We start from the raw sequence: 25,235 nt of genomic DNA, 5'->3' as shown, positions 1-25,235 counted from the left end.
GATTCTAGATGTAAATGTTATATATATATATATATATATATATATATTCTGTGTTGCGGGTTATTATGTAATTTGGTCTTTAGCACAACACAGAGAGATCAGTATTTTGCATTATTAACTTGTAACTTTTTATGACGTATGGGCCATTGACCTCGAAAGTCAATAAAGTCAAATTCAATTCAATTCTCTCTCACCACACATACTCATACATACATGTACGCATACACATACGCTCTCTCTCTCTCACACACACACACACACACACACACACACACACACACACACACACACACAGAGAGAGAGAGAGAGAGAGAGAGAGAGAGAGAGAGAGAGAGAGAGAGAGACACGCTCACCATATGTCCTGACCACTTCTGTACATTTTGTCATCATATCACGGCCACCATCACATCATCATCATTAAATCATCTTCAAGCACATCACAACAACCACCACCACAACCACCCAGTGGGGGTGGGTGGACCAACATTTGGGTGGGACTTAGGTTGGTTCCACTTCTTTACTACCAAAAATCAAGCACTAAGAGCTCAACAGTGATGATTTTTCTATACTCACTGTGAGCCACGGCAATTTAAGAACGATTCAACTTTGTCTTCCATCTCTTTATTCAAGTTAGCTCTAGATTCTCCTGGATGGCAGGGACGAAACTGTTTCACCTCCAAATTTTTTCTAACTAATTTTCATCTGATGAAGAAGTTGCCTTAAAAGTGGTTCGACGTGATTTATAGCACTTAAATCTCAGTGGCACACACAGCACCTCAAGCATATTATTATTCCATCTATGATGAGCTGGTTTCAACTGTGTAGTCGAGGAAAACTGAAAGCACCTAACGAAGGTCCAATGAGTGCATAGGTGACTGTGTCACTGGCAGAGGCGAAGCGTCTATATAATCAAATAATCACTGCTTCCCTTCCTAATTTTGAAACATTGTCACAGTTAAATTCACCCATAAACGTAAACTTCATAAATCAAATGTAAAAAGACGTTCATAATCACCAATGAAAAGTATGCCTAGCATTCTAAACGGTTTCATTGCCACTGCAATAGCCTGTTCACCCCTCTTGGGCCACTCCATAAGCAGTCACAAGCTTTGATTAAGTAAACTTAAAGTGAGACTGGAAGAGTCTACCAACAGAGATAAAAGGAACATGTGCATAGCAGTCATTGCCACATACACCCTGTTCACCCCTTTCGGGCCACAGTTATAATCAGTCTCAAGCACTGATTAGGTAAGATAACTATTACACTGGTCGAGTCTACCTCACAGATGTGACGGGAACTAACTCCTAATAATCTCTCACTGCTGCGACTGCTTGTTTTTTTTTCCTCGACTTTTTACTGCCCTATAATCAGATCGTGACCTCGATTATGACACAGGCTCGTGGCCGCGAAAGGCTAAACAAAAAACAGCTAAATGAGAAATTTAAAAAATGATAATTGGCATGTTCTACCAAAGAGTTAGACTCCCTGGTAGATCTATAACATATAGATCTAGTACTGACATCTCTGCTTCTTTGCTTTGTGTTTGTGTATTCACATCTAAAGTTAAATTTAATTTTAATTGGAATTGATATTTAATGAGATACTTTCCCGATTATTTTGGCGGTTGAACATACAATAATGAAATCCGGATTGGATTTCATTCACAACTCTGAGTCGCCGCCTCCAGATAGGTTTTTGTGTGATATCCCCAGGCCATATCTGGTCCCGTTTTACTTTGATTACCCTGTCAAACAAGTCAGCCTTCGCCCCTGGCACTGGAGAAAGTGTGTCGTAAACTTTCACCCCGTTGTCAAGGCTAGGAGAGCGTGAGCCTTTAGAAAAGAGAGAGCAAGTCAATAAGAAATATACTTCTATGTTGTATTCTTTGTATTCTCTCTCTCTCTCTCTCTCTCTCTCTCTCTCTCTCTCTCTCTCTCTCTCTCTCTCTCTCTCTCTCTCTCTCTCTCTCTCTCTCTCACTCTCACTCACTCACTCACTCTCTCTCTCTCTCATTCACTCAGTCCCTCACTCATCTAGCTCTCTGTGTGCAGTCCCTCACTCATCTAGCTCTCTGTGTGCATGTTTGTCGTTTTAACTGCAGTAGCTTATTAGTTCTCTCTTCCTCCACCCCCCCCCCTCTCTCTCTCCGTCCCACCCCCCCCCCTCATTTTCTCTCCTGCTAATGCAGCGTTCCCTGTTAATACTAATTGACACTATCTTTTGATTTCTAATAATGCGTACTCCTAAAGATCCTGTCATCAATACTATCTCATCAATACGATCATTAATATTGCATTGGATATAATATTCTAGACCTAGATTTCGTGATTGTGAATGTCTTGGCCTAGACCTAGATTTAGATTTAGTAGATCGTGAGTCTATGCACCCGGTGCCCAGTACCGGTACACTAGATTTATCACTGGTTACCGAAGTGAGACTATTTTTAAATCTTTTATTTTTCTTTTTAGATAATTTAGATCTAGAGAAATTATTGAAATGCATTGATCACTACTTTTGTTTGGTAGATAGATCTATATAATTATTTAGATCTAAATCTAGATTTAGATGTAGAATTAACTAGGACGCTCTCATACTCTACTCTATCCAACAAGCACAGAGCCAAGCCATCGGGGCTCAGTCACACGCTCGCTGGGGGCGTGGCCTATTTTACGCGTGCTACGTTTTTTACAGAGGGAAAGAGGCAGCTGCAGCATCTTATCGTAGGGTGTAGTTTCTTTGATCAAAGTTCACTGTGCGGATGTCTTTTTTAGTACACGCACCGTCATGTTGTTTGACTTTATGTATACTTACCGGCAAAAGAAATGCTAATTTACATAACACAAGAAGAGGAGAGTAAATTGAAGCAATATTTTTATTTGGATAAACAGGTTGGAGATGTCTCAGATTGCACAAAACAATGCTTGAGAGTTGGGAATTTGCTTGGGGACAGATTTTGTTAATCGGCATCAACGACCTTGACCTTGGGGCTTAAGTTCCAGTTAGTATCGGGTATGGCCCCCATTAGGGTTGATGACAGCAGTGCATCGGCGGTGCATAAAGTTGACCAAGCGATTGATTTGGCAGTTGGCGACCTGCACCCACTCCTGAAGAATAGCAGCACCCAGTTGTGCAGCTGTCCGGGGTCTGGGCTGGAGTTGGTTGAGACGCTTCTGAAGGATGTCCCAAAGGTGTTCTATTGGTTTCACATCTGGTGATCGGGGTGGGTGAGGCATGGTGGGTATGTTGTTCTGCACCAGAAACTGATGGATAACACGTGCGGTAAGAGGTCTAAGGGAAAATGAAGCAACATGGGGCTACAGGACTTGGTTGATATAGCGCTGTGCCGTCACTCCGTTGCCACGTCCAGGTCCTAAATTTTGGAAGATTATGGGGCCCAGTCTTTGATTGATACCAATTGCGTCCCATATCATCACGTTTTGACCTCCCAACGGATCTCTCTCCCAGATGTTCTCGTCACAGTAGCGTTGTCCGGTGCGGCGCCAAATTTAGACCCGTCTATTGTCAGGATCGATGCAGAAGCGACTCTCGTCGCAGAAGATCACACGTTGCCACTGTCGATGACGTCAGTTAACGTGGTTCTGAGCCCGCTGGAGACGAGCTCGTCGATGATGGACGTTCAGGGGTGCTCTCTACTCCGGACGCCGACAACGCAGCCCCCTGGCCACCAGTCGGCCGCGTATGGTGCGATCACTCCCGGCTCTACCGTGCGTTCCTGAGATGTTCTGGGCTGTCTCGGAGGCAGATTAACGTGGATCATGGCGATTCTGGAGCACGACGAAGCGATCTTGGGCAGCTGTTGTCAGTCGAAGTCTTCCGTTTCTTTGGAGATCTCTCGTGGGGTTGGTTGCCTGGAATCTGTTTTGCAGGCGGTAGAAAGTGCTGGCGTGCATCCCAGGACTGTTGCCACCTGCTAAGGGCTCTCGCCGGCTTGCAGACGTCCAACAGCTCTTTCCCAATTTTCCGCAGATAATCTTGACATCTTGATAGTAGGACTATGCAACACTCAATCCGACATTTTAGGGCAGAGTATTTTATAGGCCAGACCAATTTAACATGTGAGCGAAAATTCACGATTCAATTCACGTTTTAACTGCGTACCATTGAGAGGGTTGCTTTGTTGTACAGGCGCGGTTTTTTCGCCGGGCAAGACTTTTTATCGGCAAAACAGTGGACAAGAGATTGATTGCTGACGATAATTTTTATTTAGCGTCAAGTAAATACACATTAATATCTAATCAACGTTCAAAAAGCACTCGGCCGACTTGAAGGTGCCCTGAGAGACAATAGTGGTTCTTTGGTGTGTTGTCGCACTACAGAGACTCGTTCCTTCATCTTTGTTTATCACGCCGGCACGTATGTATGTCGCATCTGTCACAATGGTAGGCTTATTTGCACGAGGCCGCGAGGGCTTTCAGAACACCGCCCACGAGGAGAGAGAGCAAAAACGATGGCTTCTATTGCCGACTGGCCTCTCTCTGTTACTTACAGAGGAAGGACACGTCTGCAGTACTAATACAAATTATTTTACATAATTTCATCAGTTATATTCATCATTCAACCTTTCTCTTTTTACTGCGTGTACTTCTATTGTTCGCATAATTATTTTTATTGAGTTTTAAGCCACCCATGGCTCTGTTTTGTGTTCTCTTCGTCTCCTACTTCCCTGAGTTGCCTTACCTGGCCAGAACCCTGGACCGGCGGTCCTTCGTTCCGCCCTGTAGTGTTTTTACGTGAATTTTAACGCGGAGAGGGAAGCGCCCCCTGGACCTAAAACAATATATCTTCCTCCTCCCCCGCCCCGTTTCCCTTTCCTCTTTTCCCCCCTTCACCCCAGCTAGATTCAAGTTTCTATAAATAGCATTTGACACAGTTCTCTTTGAGCAGTGTTCTGAGAGCAGAGAAGAGTAGAGAAGAGCAAAGAAGAGAAGAACTTTTGAATCGGATTGGAAATTGTCGTAAACTAAATTTGTTCAAAGTGTGTGTTTAGTACAGTGTACAGTATCTGATTCTACACTTTTTGTGCATGGGACAGCGTCATTGGTAAGGTATCAATTAATTGACAGCACACACGTTTCATATTTTTACACAGCGAGTGCACGTCGAGACTTTGCGTGCGTGAGTGTGTTGAGTAGGTCTTTGGGTGATGTACAGGGGCAAGGCTAAGAGGTGGTTGCGTCTCGCTTTCAGTTTGTTTTCTAGTATACCGTAAAGGTATTTCTTGTTTCGTGTCGATCAAGTCCGTTTCTATCCATATTTCAGTGGCTTTAATCAATGTCTTGATTTACATAAAGTTTGTAACGGAATGGATTTTCTTCTACTAAACCCTTTTTTATATATTACCTCCCTCCCCCACCTCTCTCTCTCTCTCTCTCTCTCTCTCTCTCTCTCTCTCTCTCTCTCTCCCTCTCTCTCTCTCTCTCTCTCTCTCTCTCTCTCTCTCTCTCTCTCTCTCTCTCTCTCTCTCTCTCAACCACCTATCGACCCCCCCCCCACACACACACAAAAACCTAAAGTGTACTGGTGGATATAAAATTGAACGTCTGTCTGTCCGTCTGCCTGTCTGTCTGTCTGTCTGTCTGTCTGTCTGTCTGTCTGTCTGTCTGTCTGTCTGTCTGTCTGTCTGTCTGTCCGTCTGTCTGTCTGTCTGTCTGTGTTGTAGGAATGAAGTTCTGAGGCAGGGAGGGGGGTGGGAGGGGGAGTGGAGGTATCGATGGGAATTACAGCCGGTCAGTTCTACAAACCACCAGCCACCCCTGCATTGTTTGATGCATATGAGGTCAATGCGCGTGTTGTGTGGGTTTTTTTATGGATCCAATCCAATAACAAGAACACACTGTGAATAGAGACAAATGAAAACAACTCACGAAAATACTCAGTTTTGTTTCCTAAACATTCCTTCGAATGCCAAATACATAGTTTTAATTAAAGATTTAGAAAAAGACCTCCGACTGCTAGTAGTCTTTGTTGTGACAAAAAGTGACGCGAATATTTATCTTCGAAGGTAAAGCAAAATGCATGGTAATAAATAATGTCAAGAAGAAGAAGAAGAAGAAGAAGAAGAAGAAGAAGAAGAAGAAGAAGAAGAAGAAGAAGAAGAAGAAGAAGAAGAAGAAGAAGAAGAAGAAGAAGAAGAAGAAGAAGAAGAAGAAGAAAAACAAGAAGAAGAAGAAAAACAAGAATTCTAATAATAATAACAATAACAGTAATAATAATAATAATAATAATAATAATAATAATAATAATAATAATAATAATAATAATAATAATAGTAATAATAATAATAATAATAATGATAATGATAACTATAATAATGATAGTGGTGAAAGTAATGATAGTAATGATAATAATCTTAAGATAAATACATAAATGAATACAGAGCATTAAAAATAATAATAGTATATATGAAAATGATACATGTTGTTAAAGAAGCAGTAATTTTTATTATAGTGCAGTTAAAAATTCGTGGTTCAACTTATCCTCAAATATCTCTTTAACGGGTAAATCAATGCCACCCATACTTTGCACATCAGTTTGTATCAATTATTTGTCTTAACTTAGTCACATTTTCCACCAGAACTGAGGTTCGATTAAAAATCTTTTGGGGCTCTCATGGCCTAGAGGTTAAGGTGTTTGCCTCTCATTCAGAGATCCCGGATTCGAATCCGGATAGTGACCAAAAAATTTTATTCTCGAAAAATTGTCTCATTTCACCTCATTTCCTGCTCTCTAGCAATGTTCTCTCGTCTGCTTTCGTCTCCACTTTCTGCCCCACCCACTCACCTTCTTTGCCCCCTCCTCTGAACTCCTGACTCTTTGCGACCTCTCTACTGCTACTCCTTATAGTTCCTTCTTACTGCTGTCTTTCAGCCACACCCCTGAATTTCTGGTAGGAAAGATCTACACCTAGCCTTCTCGGACAGGGGCGAAAAATCTCGGAGGTCCCGAGTGCAAGTTGCGCACATTAAAGATCCCTTGGTGGTCTAAAATCAATAAAAAGTAGGCTTCGGCTGCCACCCGGGCAAAATAAAAAATTTCCTACCAACTAAAAATGTTAAATGTGTCCCGCGCGCTCATATGACCTTATGCAGTTGCGAGCGCCGTAAAACGCTTCCTAAAAAACAAAAACAGCAACAAAAATAAACAACAAACTTTTCTTCATTAATTCATATAAAACACTACAAATCTCCTTCACGCAGAAAATAGAATTGTTCACAGCACTTCCTGCTTCTCACTCACATTTTTCATATACGTGTATGGCTTACGTCAATGGCAAAACTAGTTACAAGACAGGTGTTTACAAAAATATTGACCTGTTAAGACAAATTGACACAAGTGACGGTGCAAAAGCTGGAGAGTTTCTGTTTGATAGTTGTGGAGATAGTTGACAATAAGTTGCGTCTCCAATTTTTGACCGCACTAGTAGTACTGCAACAAGCACAAGTGGTTCTCTCAATAATTAAAACAATTAGGAGGGGATAAAATTAGTTTCTTAGACGCTTAATACAACTTTAAAGGCTTTCATATCTTGCTCAAACTGGCTGGTAAAATAGAAGACAAAAGGAACAGGGGTTTTTGACCCAGAGCATTATGCTTGGTAAAATTAACATGTGGCTTACACGGACAAACCAGGATGGTGTAGGCTTTTTGAGAACATCCGATTGGAGAAATGATAGGCAAACCACGATCTCTGATAAGGATGATGTGTTTTAAGGGCTGGGGATGTGTGTTTAGTAGTGTTTACGTAAGGTTGTGTGCATGTTTGTATGCCAGTGTGTGTGTGTGTGTGTGTGTGTGTGTGTGTGTGTGTGTGTGTGTGTGTGTGTGTGTGTGTGTGTGTGCGTGTGTGTTTGTGTGTGTGGGTGCGTGTGTGCGACGAAAATACCACTCAGAATGGTATCGTAACGCGTAAGACTAAGAGTGTCCGTTGGCTTTTGCTCGAAGGAATGTGAAAATTCAATCTGTGAGCATTTTTAGTTTTAGTAGAGGTTTTACGGCACTCGCAACTGCATAAGGTCATATAGCGCCAGAAGATTAGAGGTGTATTAGAGAGTTATCATCATCCGGTGCCTTGCCGACTGGGCGATCATGAACCTCCACTTCACTCTGTCTTGCGCTGCAGCAATGATGTCTGTTGTTCTTGCTGCTCCTAGCCATGTTGTCATCTTGTCCAGTATCTTTTCCCTCTGTCTGCCTCTGCCTCTCTTTCCATCAAACGTGCCTATTGTTACAATATTCTCTAATGCTTCTTTCCGCATTGTGTGTGCGAAGAAATTTGCCTCTCGCTTTCGTATATTCATCATAAGCTATCTTCTGCAATTTGCTTCAACCAAGACTTCTTCATTTAATTTGTTTTTCTAGCTGTCCATGGGATACGTAGCATGTGTCTCATGAACCACTACTCTGTCGCCACAGTTGTTATTCCCAGCTGTTTATTGATTGTCCATGCTTTGCACCCGTATAATAGGATTGGCTCAATGTAACTATTCAGTACTCTTGCTCGTTTCCAGTGACAGATTGATGTTTGTGAGTATCTGTTTCATTTTGTGGAAGGATGCTTTTGCTTGACAAATGCGGCTTTTATTTTCGGTGTGACATCTCCAATCTGATGATATAATGGTTCCCAAATATTTAAAATGTTGTACTTGCTTGAGGGTGGTATCATTGATTTTGATATTGCATGTTGGGGTTGGAATTCTGCTTATCACCATTGTTTCGGTTTTCTAGATGTAATACGAGAGTAACAAACATAAAAAAGAAGAAGGGGAGAAAAGGACGATAGATATTTGATAGGAAAGAAGAAGCAAACCACGCCACAACCGTATTCCAGAGTTTGTGTGCAATAGAGACAGCTACGCACATGCTGGACGAGTCACCACCGTCAGTTATTAATGCCATAACATTAGAACACCCCATCTACAACTCCATGTGTGACATGTGGCACAAACAGGCGTCCACGCCTCAGCCTCAGCCTACAATTAACGTTACCATTCAGGCTATCCCATCTGATACCACAGCTCTGGGCATACGCCCGATGCTTTGCAATGCAACAAACGCCATCAAGTCCGCCGCAGTGGCTGACACAGGTTGTCAATCATGTTTGGCTGGAATCTCCATACTGGGCCCCCTCAGCATGACCAAGGACCATCTTATACCAACCACGATGAAACTGAAAGCGGTAAATCAGAAGTTAATTGCAATACTTGGTGCCTTGGTACTCCGCATCACTGGACTCACCCAGTCAGGCAGATCAGTCACAACACAACAAACTGTTTACCTCACAGACTCCACCGATAAATTGTTCCTGTCAAGAGAAGCATGTGTAGCCCTTGGCCTCTTACCCGCCAGCGCCAGCTTCCCATCATTCGACTCAACATTTGCCCTTAACGATGGACCTCATCTCGAATTGAATGACGACAATGAATACCATTGCTCATCAAGCACCGCCACCGATTCCCACATCACTTCCATTTCCCGCAACTGAGGAGAATAGAGAGCACCTGGAAAAATGGCTTTTGAACCACTACAAAGCCAGCACATTTAACGTTTGTCCTCATCAACCCATGCCTATGATGTGGAGACCACCTGTGGGTCTCATGATCCCACCGGATGTGAAGCCAGTGGCACATCATACTCCAATGCCAGTCCCGGTGCACTGGCAGGGACAAGTCAGAACAGGCTTACACCAAGACGTTAGCCTGGGAGTTATAGAACCTTTCCCCATAGGTACTCCTATTACCTGGTGCCACCGTATGGTTGTTTATGCCAAGAAATCAGGAAAGCCAAGGATAACCGTTGACTTCCAGGCACTCCATCGATCTGCAACCAGAGAAACCCATCACACACAGTCGCCGTTCCATCAGGCTCGTTCTGTGCCACCCAACACGCAAAAAATCACTTTTGATGCCAGGAATGGGTATCATAGTATTCCCCTGGATGAGAAAGATCGACACCTTACCACTTCCATTACACCATGGGGTCGATACCGATATCGAGTCTGCCCTCAGGGGTATTTCGCCTCCGGAGATACATACACGCGGCGATTTGATGAAATAGTCAACGATTTCAAAAACAAAAAGAAAGTCATAGACGACACCATTATGTGGTGAGACACCATTGAAGAATGTTTCTTTCAGGCCGCGGAATGGCTTGACCTATGTGGACGGAACGGAATCATCCTCAACCCCAGCAAGTTTCAATTTGCGGGAGAAACCGTTACATTTGCAGGTTTCGAGATCTCATCAAACCGTGTGACACCATACCCACAAACTCTGAAGGCTATAGAGAAATTTCCCAATCCACAAAACATTACTGACATACGCAGTTGGTTCGGCCTTGTCAATCAGGTTTCATACGCATTCGCATCTGCAGAGAGGATACAACCCTCCCGTTCTTTGTTGAAACCAAACTCACGCTTCACATGGACGCCTCGCCTGAACGATGTATTCACCAAAACCAAACAGTTGATCGCCAATGAAATCAGAAAAGGTGTGGAGATTTTCGATGAAAACCTGCCCACCTGCCTTACTACTGACCAGCGAGGATGGCCAGTGTTACTGGCTATTTCAGAAGCATTGTCTGTGCAAGTCTCAGCGACCATTTTGTTGCAGGACTAGATGGCGAATAACATTGGTTGGCTGCCGCTTCACCTCGTCAGCCGAATCCAGATACGCCCCAATTGAGCGTGAAGCACTAGCAGTGGTGGACGCCCTCCAGAAAACACTTCACTTCGTCCTTGGTTGCCCCAATCTTATAGTTGCAGAAGACCACAAACCCCCCTCTGAAGGTATTTGGAGACAGAAGCCTAGACGCCATACCGAACCCTCGCCTCCAGAACCTCAAAGAAAAAAAAACCCTTGCTATTCAGGTTTCGCAGAGTACATATTCCATGAATGCTCCACGCTGTTGCTGATGCCATCTCGAGACACCCCGTCGGCCTCCCAGCACGCTTGCCACTACCCGACGATGCCATGCCTGTGCTAGACGAGGCACAACCGACGCCGACAATGCCACACGACTTCCTCATGGCCATTAGGACACATGAGGACACATCAACAGTATGCTCTGGCGAGGATGCTCCCCTAGGCCTCAGTTCTCTGACTTGGGACGACGTGCGCCTTGCCACGAACACCGACAGTTCTATGAACCATCTACTCAATCTTGTTGAGAACGGAATCCCACAGATGAAAAGTGACCTCCCGGACGAACTCAGAGTTTATTACCAATACAGAGACAACTTGGACACTTTTGACGGTGTGGTCCTTTATAACGACCGCTTTGTGATCCCCCCTAGCCTTCGTGACAAAGTTCTGCGATCACTACACTCTGCCCACCAGGCTATGTCCCAAATGTTCTCCCGCGCGAATGCCTTCTTTTGGCCAGGCTTGACTTCTGCCGTTAACGAAATGCGTCTCCATTGTTCATCCTACAACTGAATGGCATCATCACAACCAAATGCCCCACCAACTCCGCCAATACAACCTCAGTACCCGTTTCAATGTATTTGTGCCGACTTCTTTCATCATGCAGGCCACAACTACCTGGTCATAGCAACTGGCGAATAGTAGAAAAGGCTGCCAGTGGATCACAAGGACTCATATCCAGCTTGCGTCGCACATTTGCTACCTATGGTACCCCCAAAAGACAAATTTGCAGATAAGCACAAATCGATTCCCAATAAAGATATCTCACCCTTAGTAAACTGTATGGCCATCATTAGTAGTTACAGATCTATCGACCAAAAAACTTCCTCACATGGATTTTATAATATTTTCAATGTTTTATTGAGAAATGTAGTCTCACTTTCACGACAGCACGATCTCCCAATAGCTGCAGATTCACAAAACGGCACACACTTTGCGGTTCAGTTCATCCCTTATGTGCCCTATTGGAGACATGTCGTGTACGTACACTGGCCAATCCATGACATTCATGTTATGATCTTCCAGAAACTGTGTGGTTTGTTAAATGAGCAGTGTAAGGACAGGAGTGTCGCGTTGGATGACTCAGAGATTCTGAGTTTTTCTTTGTGCTGTGTGGCACTGTGAAGACGGCGCTGTTGTCGCGGCTTCGTGAATTGCAGTCTTGATCTAAGTCCTGTACTTACTGCTTCGCGCCTCACAGTGATAAAAGAAACATTTTCACGCTCTCCATGCATGCCTTGAGCCGTTACTTTTGAGAAACGAAACGATTTCGCATATGCGACAGCAAAATCTGCCTCTCTAGAACAGGGCTGGTCACTCGAGACTCCTATTCCGGACATTTCAAGTGTGCTACAATCTTTGTATAAGTCCAGAAAAAAAACTTGCTATTCAGGTTTCGCAGAGTATATATTCCATGAATGCTCCACGCTGCTGCTGATGCCATCTCGAGACACCCGTCGGCCTCCCAGCCTTCACCGTATTGCTGCTGCTTCTTTGGCAGATTTTCCGTCATGAACAATGCGGAAGCAAAAGTTGCGATCAGCTTCGCTAAGTTGAGGAGTCTTGTAATGAAAGAAATAAACCAAACTGATCGAAAAAAGGTAGGACTTTTGTTTGGAAAGAGCTACGGGTCATCTTCCAGGTAAATAATTTTATATTCTTTTATAATATAGCAACTTATGAACACATTTTACTTAGTTTACTGTATTGTGATGAAAATTACTCAAGGAAAGAACAAAACATCGTGCATGGGTGTGTGGAGTAACACTTGTGTCTCCAAAATAGTGACAATCAGAGTATATTTGGCTTTAATAAATAATTTTGTGAAAATGTTGCGTTTTTAATGGCGTTCAGTATATATACATATAAATACAACTACACAGAGAGAGTGTGTGTGTGTGTGTGTGTGTGGGAGAGAGAGAGAGAGAGAGAGAGAGAGAGAGAGAGAGAGAGAGAGAGAGAGAGGGGGGGGGGGGGGGCAGCGTGGTGAAATCAGGCGCTTGTGAAAATAATTAAGATGAGGAAACTGGCATTTTTTGACAGTATTGTGGATTTTCATCAACTCGTTTCATGCCTATTTAAGAATACATAATTTCTGTGTGGAGTTTACTGAGAAACGTTGATTAAAGGCACAAAATAACGTTAATTTTCAGTTCCCACGGACTCTCAAGCTAAGGAAATAACTAATATTTGACAGCCATTTTCTCAATAATTTTAGCTCTGAAACCTGGTGACCCCCATCTCCTTCATTCGAAAAGTATTTTGGCTTGTGTACTAGATAAATGGGCGTAGTTTTCATCCTAAGCAGGACAAATGAACAAGATTTAAGGCATGTCACGGGTCTGCAAAACCCGATGTTTGGGTCAAAAAATCGATTTTTAACTTTCTCCCTTTTTGGGCACCTGAATATCTAAAGAATCGATAACGCTTGATGTTTCATTATAAAAAAATTCAAGAATTCTCATTTATAGGCTTTTTCCAGAGGGCACCCTCGTCAAAAGTTGGCGCGTTTTCTTCAGATTAGCCCTTTATTTGACCGTGACAACTACCGTGTTCCCACGTATGACCCTATCATGTTTAGTATCGTTGTTCTTCCAAGCTCCTCTTCTTTCAAATCCCTAAACGATCAGGACGATCAAGATCTGTGTATTTTTGGCAGTTGAACAACCATGTGCAGAACGGAGGACTCGTCTTCTAGCAAATTTAGGGTCGTCTTTGACAAAACGAATCCCCGTTTCTAAAAATAATAAAATGACGTCAATATTCCGTTGCAGAATGCCGGGCGACATGTAACCTCCAACAGTATTTTACGATCACCACTGTTTCTTCTTTCAATTCGACAGCCGTTTGACTCTTTTTATCCATCACTCCTTTCACTGACTGAACCATGTGATTCGCTTTTGTATTTGACGAGATTCAGTTCTGTATCTGAACCCTCTTGATTTTTGTGTAGACCACAAAGCAAGTAATCAGAGTTTCTCTCTTTGAAGATGCAGGCTAATGTGTGGTACGATCTTAGAAGTAGTTTTCACTCTCATAATCGCATTTTACATTTTATTTCATGTTTTACCTTACAGTTCCCATATTGTGTGTCATTATTTTGTAAGACGTGATGGATAAAAAGAATGAGAAAGAAAGGAAGAGAAAAGCAGATAGTGAAAAAGAGAGAGAGAAAGAAAGAAAAGGAGAGGGGAGAGAGAGAAAGAGGGATAGACTCAGAGAGAGAGAGAGAGAGAGAGAGAGAGAGAGAGAGAGAGAGAGAGAGAGAGGGGACTTGTGTTTATCAATAATGTTGGTTATGTGTTTGCATTTTGTATTTATTTTTGTCACTCAGCGAGTGAAGTGAAAGCATCGTATGATATCTCAAAACCTCATACTAATAGTGCTTGGGGTCTTTGCGTTATCGTCTAAAATCTAAAATGAGTTCTGTGATCTTTGATGAACTTCTTGTGTGCTATGAGATACTAGTAGTTGTAGTGTTGAAAAGTGTAGTCCCGGTGAAGCTTGCAGTATTACATTGGTCATTGTTTGTGCATTGCATTCATTCATAAACACAGTCAGCTAGCCATAAGCTGACTTATTCGTATGAAAATGCAAGAGCTAACAAGTACATTTTTCAAAAGAAATGCAAAGCTTAGAGATTGGATCAGCATTAACTACAGCGATGATATACTAATTAAAGAACAACCAATCCAATGCACTGTACCTGAAAACGAATACCTTTTTTATGGACCACCGACATCGGACTCTCGGAAAAAAATAGAAATCCTTGGATTTTTACTAATCCATTTCAACAAATGCAAAATTTAATAACCTCATACGCATCAAACAGACATTCAGAGCACCTCGAACCTTGCGTGACAGTTTGTCCTGCAAGTAGGTCAGAGCTATGAGTCTGTGCTTTTTTCACGAATGGTATAAATACCGCATATCACAGCACATCACTAAATATCCCCCACACATCTCTAAGTATTACCGCACATAACTAAATAGAGATAAAAATGTGCCTAGTGCAACATTGGTGTTGGTTTGTTCCTATTGTGTGTACCATATGCCATGACAGTGAAACGGGGGGGGGGGGGGGGGGGGGGGGCCCCCAAAAAAAGGGTTTTTTTTTTGGCCCCCAAAATTTAAAAAGGAAAGGGGGGAATTTCCCGATTTCGGGCGGTTTAAAAAAACCCGGGAATGCCACCCCTTTGGAAAAAAAAAAATGGGGGGGCCCCCACCAAATCCTGGAGGATTTTTTTTCAAGACCCCACATTGTTTTTTCAAAAAGAGAGAGACTGGAGAAAGGGAGAGAGAGAGAGAGAGAGAGAGAGAGGGGGAGAGAGAGGGAGAGAGAGAGCTGGAGGGAAAGAGAGAGAGAGAGAGAGAGAGAGAGAGAGAGGGGGGGGAGAGAGAGAAGAGAGATGCACACGGACACTGAGAGAAAGAGAGAAACACAGACAAAGAGAGAGTCAAAGATTGGTGATTGGTGATATGCGATGATATTTATTAGTGATGTGCGGTGATATTTTGCGATATGCAGTGATATTTAGTGACATGCAGTTATATTCAGTGATATGCGTTGATATTTAGTGACATGGGGGTGATATTTAGCGATGTGCGGTGATATTTAGTTATATGCGGTGATATGCGGTATTTATACCTTCCTCATTTTTAACTATCTGCGAACGACTTTAGTCCAAGCATCTCACGATTGGTCCACTGGGGAGGGGAGAGGAGAGGAGGGGAGGGGCAATGATTGTGCGTACTGTAGATCATTCTCTGCAATAGCATGTGTAGTATGACCTATCGGAAACACGGTGTCACTTTCGGGTCCCCAATAAGAGGCCTTTTTCACACATACACCAATCCTAGCACGTATTCAGGCGCGTTCAATGTCTGGTTCTGGTCCATGGTTGTACCAATGAGTAATAGAAAATGTTCGGAAGGACACCGGAGGTTGTTTGAACAAAAGAATGAACATGCATTTTTATGTACTCTAACTGGCTTACCCTACAACTAGCTCTGATTCAGTTGTTTTTTTCCTCCAAATTTTAATCTCATCTATAGAGTACTTACTTCGACAGTAGGCTAGTAGACTTAGCCAAATGTAGCTCTATAGCCACAGGAACGTGTTGACGATGGAGAGAAAAAGAGGGGAAAGGGGAAGGGGGTTCTTGATATACCTCCATCCGTCTATCTTCTGCTTTCCACCTTCTCCTCATCCCCTACACCCTCTCTCTCTCTCTCTCTCTCTATCTCTCTCTCTCTCTCTCTCTCTCTCTCTCTCTCTCTCTCTCTCTCTCTCTCTCTCTCTCTCTCTCCCCATTCTCTCTCTTGCTCTCTCTATATCTGTATGTATTCGTGTGTTTTGTATATTTATAGTATGCTCTTTTCATATTCATAAAATATATATATATATATATGTAGCGCTGAAGAAAAGTTAAATTTTACTGGATGCGTTTTACGACCCGGTTGGCACAATTTAGATCATTTTGGGGGCGGGCTTCCGACTGTGCATATCAGGGCCACCCTGGACTGATAGGAATACTCGATAAAATTCTCTCCACTTGTGAATCGGACTCGGGTCTCCTGCATGAGACAGAGGACCGCCTGTTACACGAAAGAAACCGGAATGCTCTCTCTCTCTCTCTCTCTCTCTCTCTCTCTCTCTCTCTCTCTCTCTCTCTCTCTCTCTCTCTCTCTCTCTGTGCGCACGTGCGTGTGCGTGTGTGTGTGTGTGTGTGTGTGTGTGTGTGTGTGTGTGTGTGTGTGTGTGTGTGTGTGTGTGTGTGTGTATCTGTTGTCCAACCTCTGGTGCAATTCAAGCAAAAGTTCTCGACAGTTACAGTTGCCTGATCGATATTACATTTATTGAAAGTAAGTGAGTTGAAACATGCAGGTTACATCTCACATAATGTACAAAAATCTCATCGTCGAATGTTAACAATAGGATGGGATGCAATTTTAACTGAAACAAAACTATCCTTGGACGGTAAGTAGACTTTAAAAGGGCCTGTCATGTGTGTCTGTGTCCGACAACAGAAAGGGTCAACGACATAGCAGTAAATTTGCTAGGACGAGAACATTGACGCCGTTCGGCGCTCTGAAGAGACCACGCCAAAGACATCAGTACGTTGTCGCATTCGGAGAGTTGAGCTCCACCTTTCATAAATTTTTGTTTACAGAAATTTTGAGACAAAATCTTCATTTGAAGGCATGTCATATTTTGATACACAAAGATATTTCATGTGGACACGCCAGGGAACGGATCAAAATGTGCCGATCGTTTTTTTTTTTAGGTGCCGTGCTAATAATAGGCCTTTTCATTCATGGAAAAAGTGGTTTGGCGATGAAGTCCACTTCTATCTGAACGGAGACGTGAATCCAAGAAATCACATTTACTTGAGTTCAGAAAAAAACAGACAACGTCGTTTACCGAAACCTGCGCACACAGAATGCTACTGCGTGGGTTGAATCGAGTCAGTACAGAATTAGGGGTCCGGGCTGGTTCATGGTTGAAGCAGATCGTTGTCTGAAGATTTTGAAGCTGTTGCGAAGATGACAGAGAAAATGTTGTGGGACATCAGGAGCGGAAACATCAGTCGTTCTAGCAAGAGGGAACAGCTCTGCACCCTGCAGCTGTGGTCATTGAGTGGAACCAGATTCACTTCAACAAAAGTCGCGGGATACGTTGTGTCAGAACTTGGCGGTATTCCTACCTGAGCCCATGGACTTCCAACCATGGGACTACCTTAGAGACTTCAAGATTGGATGTGTGGTCAGACGTTTCCCTACTTTGTGAACACAGGCAAAACGTAAAACACCGTGCCCAAAAAAATCTGCGTGAGCAGTGCCAGAAGGTAATGAATCACGTTTCAACGCCGAGCAAAGGAGACTTGCTCTCGTGACTACCGCCAGAACTTCTGTACGAATAGTGAGACTCTCTTCTATGACTTCGTAAAACTTAATCCACAAGTATAGTCCTCATTTTGCTAAATTGATTTACTGTGCTGTCTACGGCTTTTAAAATGTGAGCACTTGTTTGAATTCCGTCATAATTGGGATACGTTTTACTCTCTCTCTCGCATTCTCTCTCTCTCTCTATCTCTCTCTCTCTCTTTCTCTCTCTTTCTCTCTCTCTCTCTCTCTCTCTCACACACACACACACACACACACACACACACACACACACATACATGCACACACACACACATACATACACAGACATAACCAATTAATGTACATACACACGTACGCACGCACGCACTGTGTGTTGACGTTATCTCGGAATGTCACTAAATGATTCCTCTAATTTGTACGTAACTGGTCAAGGGCAGGGACTAAAGATTAATGAAGGTAGTCATGAGAACTTGTTTTGGAATGCTAACTTCAGAAGAAAATGAACCATCAATAGCCTGATAAGTTACATCAGAAAAATGTGCCAACGTTTAAAAAATATCCAATTTATCTCGTTCAAGGAAATGGATTTTTAAACTTCGACGTTTTCCAATTATTTTTTTTTTTGCGTTTTTCTTAAAAAGTACTTTTTCACTATGGTGACCGCGCGGGGGAAATTCTTTTTCTGAAACTATCAGAGCTACATGTTTGAAATTTGGCACACAGGAGCTGTATAGAAAGTTATGTGATCATAAGCGGGGATTTTGTGAAATAGTGATTACTTTTTAAAATAATCCTGATTTTTTCACTTCATACTCGTTTTTTTCGATGCTGGTCCAGTGATATATCAATATTTTTGTTGTTTTTAATTATAAGAAAAAATCAAAGCCTATGATCACTGATAATTTGTTTGTTAATATGTGTGTAAAGTTTGAGATTTGAATTTTTATATTTTTTATGGAAAACGATTTCCTCCGCAACATGGCCAAAAATCCAAGGTGGCCGCCACAGAGACAAACTTTTTCATAAACCTCGACCAATTCCGAAATGATTCTTCTAATTAGTCTATTTAGTCTATAATTAACCTTTATCACCTTTAAAAATTGAAAGAAAATCAAACCCTTAGAAAATTCCTCGTATCGTAAGATGATACTAATAACTCTAGATCCTGATTCCACCGCGTCGTGATACACACCCATTGCGCGCTTTCGTGTGTGTGTGTGTGTGTGTGTGTGTGTGTGTTTCATGAAATCAAGCGCTCAACAAAATAATGAAAACAAGAGAAAAGGGATTTTCCCGTTCTTTGAGTAATTTATTTTCACTACTATCATTGCGAGGGAGGGGGGAATCAACGCCTTTTTATGTCCATCTAAAATCTTATCAATGTGTTTGCCGAAGGCGCAAAAAAGTAAATTTGCAGTTTCTAAGGGACTAAAGCTTTAAAAAGTTGGAAATCATCCGAATTTGCAGCCATTTTGTCGCTGATTTTACCTCTGACCCCCACCACCTTCAGTGTCTTGACTTCTAGTCAAAGGAGATGGCAATATTTTCATCCGAAACGAACAAGTTTTAAGATCGTACCAATAACACCATTTGCCCCAAAATTGACCAGCGCCTGATTCCACCGCATCACACATACACACACACACACACACACACACACACACACACACACACTCACACACACACACACACACACACACATATACACACACACACGCACACACACACACACACACACACACACACACACACTCACACTCACTCACAAACGTTTTGTTTGTAAAGAAATAAAGAAGATAAAAGTCTTGCTTTTGAGAATGAGAGAGTGAGAGAGTGATCGAGAGAGAGAGAGAGAGAGAGAGAGAGAGAGAGGGGGGGGGGAGAGAGAGAGAGAGAGAGAGAGAGAGAGAGAGAGAGAGAGAGAGAGAGAGAGATTCTTTATACTACCTTGAATATTTAATGCAGTTTCCGACTTTTACGCCACCTGATGTCAGTCAGCGATCCATAAATGCACGTTGTGGTAAGGTAAGGGACCGATTTCATCGTGCCTGCTGTTCTAATCAGATAAATAAATAAACGGCTGCGAGGAGAAAACGATAAGATGCAGTCAGAAGATTGTCCAGTAAACTCCCACTAGAGACTGTAGGGGGGGCTAGGTTAAGGTGTTCGCCTCTCATTAAAAGGTCCCGCGTTCGAATCCGGGTTGCGACGGAAAATTTTCTTCTCTAAAGCTGTCTCCTTTCACCTCCTGTTCTGTTCTCTAGCAAAATTCTGTAGTCTGCTTTCATCTCCACTTTCTTCCCTCATCCCCTCACCTTCTTTGCCCCCTCCTCTGGACTGCTGACTGTTTCTGCAGCCTTTCTACTGCTAATCCTCGGCTCTTTCTTACTGCTGTCTTTCAGCCACACCCCTGATCTAGTAGTAGGAAAGATCTTCACCTAGCCTTCTCGGACAAGGGCGAAAAAAATTCGGATGTCCCGTGTGCAAGTTGCGCACGTTAGAGATCCCTTGGTGTTCTAAAATCGATAACCCTAGGCTTCGACCACCATCCGGCCAAAATTCAAAATTGCTTACCAACTGAAAATGTTTAGGGTGTCCCGCGTGTTCATATGACCTTATGCAGTTGAGAGAGCCTTGGAGCACTTACAAAAAAAAAGATACAATGTTGACTGTTTCAAAGGCAGAGAACGTGGCTCCCGTCTACACAGTGGATTAAGACCTGTTCCTCTCTGTGTTGTTATCACCTTACCCTTTCGTGGCAACCAGTAATGATATAATAATATTTTTAGATTTCCATACCTTTTTAAAAATAATCTTCTTAATGTTGTACTTGTTAGTAATGGAGGTCTAAAATTACAGTCTGTAGTTATCCATTTTAGTACTTGTCTTGAGTCTTTTTTTAGAACATTATCAGCGTGTTCGAAGTATCCGAAGATGCATTGTCTGTCTGTCTATCTGTCTCACTCTCTCTCTCTCTCTCTCTCTCTCTCTCTCTCTCTCTCTCTCTCTCTCTCACACACACACACACACACACACACACTCTCTCTCACTCTCTCTTTCTCTCTCTCTCTCTGTCTCTCTCTCTCTCTCTCTCTCTCTCTCTCTCTCTCTCTCTCTATCGAACTATACATTGAGAGAGATCTTGCACTCAAGAATACATCTCATACATTTACACACACACACACACATACACACACACACACACACACACACACACACACACACACACACACACACACACAATAATGATTATATACTTACCGTCTGTCTGTCTGTCTGTCTGTCTCTCCTTGTCTTTGTATCTGTTTGCTTCTATTTACACGCCCATTTTCTTCTTTCTCTCCTTGAAGAAATATGTAAGATGGGAAATCAAAATCGGCCAGAGGTACCATTAAGGAGGGGGCGAGGAATCAAAGAAGTAAAAAAAAGGAATAAAATATTAATCAATAGTTCCTTGCGCATGAGAGAACCGATAACACGGCAATCCTACTTTTACACACTCTGTGCGACGTAGCGATGACTACAGCAGCTGGTTTCGATCGTTAGCTTGAGAATACTTGTGCTGTTTATAACATTCTCTAGACCAAGAAGGCTGGACTGGCTGTTTGTAGGGGATGATTTTTTATGTAAAACAAAAACGCTGAAGTTTTCGCACTTTTCACGACCTTTATTCTTGATCAAGATCTACGTTTCTTGAGAGAGCTGGTAAGATGATTTAAAAATAGAAATGTTCCTCAAAGGTGAAAGAACTGAAAGATACCTGAGAAACAATCAATTTCTAGTAAGGGCACGGTGTGCTATAACATTTATGTGATCTATATTTCAAACGATATTTTACTATTATGCCTTTGGTATCAGTAGACATTGCTAAAATTTGAGGAAGGAAGATTTACTATGAGGTCCCTCTCTATATATGCATTTATTAGCTAAAGAAAACCTATGGTCTTTTTCGAGGCTTACTCTTACTTGTCTTACTTGTCCACTGTGTTGGGGTCACTGCAGTTGGAACCTGTCTATCTCTGCTCTCCCCCCCCCCCCCTCTTCAGGATCCATCCCAGAGTCTGTCTGCTTATAGTCTCCATCATAATCTGGTTGGAGATCCGTTGGACCGGTCCGCACAGATGGCTGTGTTTCCCCTCTCCTATTTGGATCCCCTTCTCGTTCAATCTACCTAGAGTGTGGGAGCCGCAATCCGCCCTATTCTTCCTCAAATTTTCCCTTACAGCGGTTAGGACGGTTGGTGGGTCCAGTGTCAAATTCCCTCACACTTTTTCTTCTCTAGCCAGCTTGTCTGCTCTCTCGTTGCCGGTTACCCCCCAGGCCACTCTTTCCAGGCTGCTCTCCCTGATCGTAGCCTTCCAGTCCGCATACAGCATCCGTTTCTGTACGTTCTGTAGTGTGCTCATTTAGTCAATAATGATTACTGCTCGCTGATGACTTGTGTTCTAGATCCAGTGTAGAGCCTCACTTATGGTTTTTATATCCATACATATATTTGATGTTGTCAGTGCAGTTGCTCCACTTAGCTCTTTCACTACTACCCCATCAACTCTGACACTTAAGGCCCAGCCTGATTTGACTCCTCTGTTGACTGATCCATCCGTGAAGATCACAGCATCTCCTTGTTCGCTATGCTCTTCTATCAGGGTTTTAATTTCAGCGTTTGTAGCTCCAAGTGGCCAGTTGCGACATTCTCTACCCAATGTAGCCTTCACGGTTATGTACTCTCCGAGTGCATCTTCGACCACAACCCAGTCCCCGCCTCTCCTGATGTCTTGTATCTGGCAACACTCGTCGCTGGTGTTCGTGGCTTGTGTCATCCATTCTGTGCCCCTCTTTATCCTTGATGTCATCTGCCGTCCCACTTTCTTATGTAGAGGGTCCGTCTCGTCTGCGCTGACTCGCAGAAAGGCTTGGACTTGTGCCAGTTTGTGCCTCTCGTCTGCACATGGGAAGTCCAGGAAGTATCTTATTGCTTCAGTTGAGGTGTCTCGTGTGCACCCAAGGATTGCCCTCGTTCCTTCATTTTGTAACACCTCGAGTCGTTGCAGTTGCACCTTTGATAAGGTCAAGAGTCCGAGCCCATACAGTGTCTGGTAGAGGATGACAAGGATTTTTTAGCTCATCTTAGCTCTGGCCATCATCTTAAGGCTTGTTCTCGTGATTTGATCTTTGCCAGAGAGGGTGCGATCAAACGTGATGCCCAATACTTCAGTGTGTGTTCCCTCTTCAGCACTTTGCTTCCAATCGAGATACTTGGCATGTCATCGTGCACTGCATGGTTATTCAGTGTACACCACAGTGCACAGGATTTGTCTGGGTGCAGTTTCCTGTTGTTCGCTTCATACCACTGTTCAAGTCTGTCGAGTTCTTCCTGTACTCTCTCCGCTGTAACCTGGCGGTTCTTGCCTTGCCTGTACACCAGCACATCATCAGCAAAACTGAGTACACGTCCGGGCCCCTTCAGCTGGTTGGATGTTATCCCTATTGTATAAACGTTGAACAGAACTGCCGAGAGTGCAGATCCCTGCGGTAAGCCTGGTGTTATCTCGGTAAGTTACGAAGGCCAGCAACCAAGACGTAGTGCTACCTTTCGTTTGAGCAGCGCTGCCCCAATCCATTGCACTAATTATGCGGATCTACCCTCAGGTTGACTAGAGTCCTCATGAGAGTGTCGTACTGAACTCTGTTGTAGGCATCTTCCAGGTCAAGTGCTGCAACTAGAGTTTCTTCCCCCCGTTCGAAGCCACCATATACGTCGGATGCAAGAGTGGCAGCACTCATCCATGTGATTTTTCCTCTTCTATAGCTGCCCAGTTCCGGCGGTAGGACGTTCTTTTCCTCCTGCTCTATTGCCAATCTGCGTGCCACGATTTTCTCCAGCAGCTTCCCGACGATATTTTGCATGGTCACTATGCGATATGAGGCAATCTTGCTTGGGTCCTTGTCTGGCTTAGTAACTGGGGACAGGTGACTGTCCAGCCAGTCTTAAGGTATATCCCCAGTTCACAGGATTTCGTTTAGCCTCTCAGCTAGTGCCATTGTCTGACCTTCCTCCATGTTCTTTATGTGGCTATAACGTACCCCGTCAGGACCAGGAGAAGTGTTGGATGCTTCCTGAACATATTTATGTAACGTTTCGTTAGTCACAAATTGTAGGCAGGGTTCATCTTTGTAGCCCTGTTGGATCCTATTAAGCAGCTGTTTCCTCTTGTCCTCATCTTTCCTGTCAGTTTGTCTTAGGTATCTCTTAAACAGAGCACGGCCTTTTTCTTCATCAGTGCGCCTCCACATGTCATCCTCTCGTTGGAAATCAGGGATAGCTTGTTTGCTCTTCCTATTAGTCATGCACCTGTAGAAGTTCCAGAAATGATACAGAGCCCTGTCACTGTTCACGCCCCGGCAGAAGTTGTCATATGCTAGGTCCTTGGCTTCTTTTGCTGCCTCATCGAATCTGAGATCTGCTAGCTTTTTCTCAGCTTTCAACTGCACGTTTGATCTGTCCCTCTCGTGCCTTCTCAGCGCCAGGCGTTTGATCTTCCACAATGCCTCAGTCTCTTCATTCTGCCAGGGTGGCTGCTGTGCCACTACTCTATGCTGTACTCTAGGTGGCCTGGAGCTCTTTCGCAGTACACTGATGGGGTCGTTGCCTTCCGCGGGGTACAAGACTTGTTTCTGTCTTTGATGGTTGCTGTTTCTTCCTCGCTTTACAAACACTGTGCATGGGATATGATCGCTGCTATAGTTGTGTAATACTCTCCGTGTACAGTCTGTTGTTAGATCTACCGAGACGAGTGCAAGGTCGATAGCACTATCGGAGTCCCCATCTCTTGTGGCTAGTCTGGTCATGCTGCCATTGTTGATGCAGATGAAGTCACATCTGTCCAGGGCATTTTCCAGTCTCGTCCCTTGAGGGTTTACCTTGTTTTTCCTGGAAGTGTTTCCTCCATCTCGCCAAGTTTAGCCCACTCTTCATCCGTGACTGTCACGTTGCAGGCGTAGACGTTGACAACATTTCTTAGAGGCTTATCCGTGAGCTCCACTGCAAGCAGGTGTAGGTTTTCTGACGCCCATCGACTCATATCCAATTCCTGATGTATGATTGCTGATCGTATCAGGGTGACCCTGTTGTAAAGAGTCGTTGCAAAGTCGGCAACCTTGAAGTTCCTGTCACCTAGTTTGGTTTCTTGGAGGCATATGATGTCTGCTCCGTAACATAGGGTTTCAGTGACGAGCCCTTTCTGCTGCAGACTACGGCAATTCTAGTAGAAATTCCTAAGATTACTCTTTCCAAACCTTTTTCTTTTTCGAGGCTTTAATGTGATAAGCGGTGATTAGATTAAAAAGTGATTGCCTTTTTAAAGTGTCTACCCATACTTCTCTCTCTCTCTCTCTCTCTCTCTCTC

The 25,235-nt window shown here is 43.3% G+C and overlaps 1 protein-coding gene across 2 annotated transcripts in view; it reads left to right on the top strand.

Moving 5' to 3' along the window:
• The window catches only part of LOC101857465, a 114,008-nt gene that overhangs the window by 11,182 nt on the left and 77,591 nt on the right, over positions 1-25,235 (top strand). The gene's annotated exons all lie outside the window — the stretch shown is intronic.

The sequence above is a fragment of the Aplysia californica genome, unplaced genomic scaffold (genome assembly GCF_000002075.1).
Source record: "Aplysia californica isolate F4 #8 unplaced genomic scaffold, AplCal3.0 scaffold00034, whole genome shotgun sequence".
NCBI classification, from domain to species: Eukaryota; Metazoa; Mollusca; class Gastropoda; order Aplysiida; family Aplysiidae; genus Aplysia; species Aplysia californica.
Note: the sequence above shows the minus strand (reverse complement) of the source record. Positions and strands in the feature narration are given on the sequence as shown.